The sequence below is a fragment of the Orycteropus afer genome, unplaced genomic scaffold, assembly GCF_000298275.1.
Source record: "Orycteropus afer afer isolate SDZICR_OR568_19922 unplaced genomic scaffold, OryAfe1.0 scaffold00771, whole genome shotgun sequence".
In the NCBI taxonomy this organism is placed as follows: Eukaryota; Metazoa; Chordata; class Mammalia; order Tubulidentata; family Orycteropodidae; genus Orycteropus; species Orycteropus afer.
The window spans coordinates 200,783-203,656 of record NW_006922358.1 but is presented as its reverse complement, the minus strand read 5'-3'; positions in this window follow the sequence as shown (position 1 = coordinate 203,656).

Below are 2,874 nucleotides of genomic sequence, written 5' to 3'. Positions count from 1 at the left end.
GGGAGGTGTTGCATTGTGGTAAACTGTGGTCAATGTCTTGAGACAAAGTATATGTGAACCGCTGTATGGAAAGTAAATTTGCTCTGTAAACCTTCACCCAAATCACAATTAAAAAAAAAATACCATTATGAGCAAACTCATTCACCATGGGTTTCCGTAAGGAGAATAGTAACGAATATTCATTGGAAAACAATGTTGTACTCTGATGTTAGCATCAAAAGTCAAGGATGAACCTTAAATATTTCTACATTTTTATATACCTCTTAGGAAACTATCATCCATCTGTAAATTTGCTTTTTGAGGTATCCCTGTTTCTAAACTAGTTATTTCCTTTCCTCAAGAAATTACATTATTTAACTGCCATACTATGTTGAGATCATGATCTGTGGATGAAAATTTTAAGAAATATGTAATTCACAAAGTCTTGCTCCTTTCTTAGCTAGAGGCAATATAGTGTATCTCTAGCATAATATGACATACAAATGTATAGAGATCAAAGTATTAGTGTTTGTCACTAAAAGTAGAGATTTTTAGGAGGGCACAAGGGTGATTCATTGTTTAGAAGAGACTGAATATCTGTTAGGGGTGAAAGGAAGATTTCAAAATAAATAATGCTGATTTTTCAACAGGTTAATGAGCACAGTTAATGTCACTGAATATTGCATGTGAGAAATGTTAAAATGACAAGAATTTTGTTACACGTATATTTATCAAAAGGAAGAAAGCTATAAGTAAGGAGTGAATTTTCACATGAAACCAAAAAAAAAAAAAAAACCACTGCAGTGGAGTCGGACTGGACTTATATGTGACAGTAACCCCTCCTTCGGCTATCAAGGCGATATCACTATGGAAAATCTCAACACCTTTCTTTGTCAAAGTGGAAAAGCTAATCCTCAAATTAATATGGAATTGCAAAGAGTTATGAATAAACAAAGCAATCTTGGCAAAAAGGAACAAAGAAGGAGGACTCTCACATCTCATTTTTGATACTTAGTATACAACTACAGTAACCAAAACAGTGTGGTACTGGTACAAAAATAGACATACATCAATGGAATACAACTGAGAAACCAATATATCTATGGTCAGTTGATTTTTGATTTGACACCAAAATCAAGCAACAACAAAAAAGATTAATAGGACTTCATCAAAATTAAAAATTTGTGCATCAAATGTCCTCATCAAGAGAGTGAAAGACCACCTACAGAAAAGGAAAAAAATATTTTAAAATGAAATATCTGATTAGAGTTAATATCTGGAGCATGGAAAGAACACTTATAAATCAGTAACCAAAGGCACACAACCAAATTAAAAGTAGGCAAAGTATTTGAATAGACATTTATCCAAATGAGATGTATGCTTGGCCAATAATCACAAGGGATAATGTACAACATGACCAGTCTTTAAGAAAATGATAATCTAAAAACAATGAGATTCCACTTAACACACTAAAGAAGCTATAAAAATAAATAAATAAATAAAATGATGGAAAATAAGTATCTGAAGAAATAGGAATCTTTACCAATTGCAGGTGGGCATGTAATATTGTGTAGCCTCTGAGAAAACAGTTTTGTGATTCTTCAAAGTTTTAAGCATAAAATTACCATGTGACCCAGTAAGCTCACTCTTAAGTATCTATGTTGTTGTTGTTGTTGTTGTTGTTTGCTGTCAAGTCAGACCTGACTCATAGAGACCCCTCTTTCAGTTTCTGAGGCAGTATCTATATACAAGAGAAATGAAAACATATGTCCACAGAGAACCCCGTGGTAAATAATGTTTATGTCAGCATTATTCATAATAATCAAGTGGTTAAAAAAAATTCCTATCAATTTATCCATGGATAAATAAATTATACTATATACATATAATGCAATACTATTTGACGGTAAAAAGGAATGAAGTAGTGACACATGCTACAACGTAGATGAATCTGGAAAACGTGCTAAGTGAAAGAAGCCAAACACAAAAGGTCACATACTATATGATTCCTGTCCATGGGTTTCTGAGGCAGTTTGCTGTTGTTGCTGTCATGTGCTGTTGAGTCACACCTGACTCATAGCAACCACTCCTTGGGTTTCTGAGGTGGTATCTCTATGGAGGTAGATTGCCCAAACTTCCTTCTCAGGAGTGGCTGGTGGGTTTGAACCGCCATCCTTCTGGTTAGCAGTCAAGTGCCTTAGGCACTATGCTACCAGAGCTCCTACCGAGGTAGTATCATTACAAAATTAGATTGCTCAATCTTCCTTCCCAGGAGTGGCTGGTGGGTTTGAACCGCCATCCTTGTGGTTAACAGTCAAATGCCATAGGCACTATGTCATCAGAGCTCCTAACCAGAATAGGCAAGCCATAGAGATAAAAAAACAGATTAACGGTTGTCAGGGGATTAGGGGAGTGGGAAATGTAAATTGATTACTTATTGGAGATGGAGTGTTTTTCTAGAAATATGAAAATTTTTGAAATTAGGCAGAAGTGGTAGCTGTATTACATTTTGAATACACTAAATTTTACACATTTAAATGGCTAAATGTATATTATGTGAATTTCACTTCAATGAAAAAGTAATGAAAAGAAAGAAATTTATTACTAAAACACATTTTTCTTTTTTTCTAAGGTAGAATTTTAAAGTACAATCTGTTGTTGTTGTTGTTGTTAAGTGCCGTCGAGTCATTTCCGACTCATAGCGACCCCATGTACAGCAGAAACGAAACACAGCCCGATCCCACGCCAGCCCCACAATCCCTTCTATACTTGAGCCCATCATCACAGCCACTGTGTCAATTCATCTCATTGAAGGCCTCCCCCTCTTTCATCGACCCTCCACCCTACCAAGCATGACATCCTTCTCCAGGGAATTGTCCCTTCTGACAACATGAC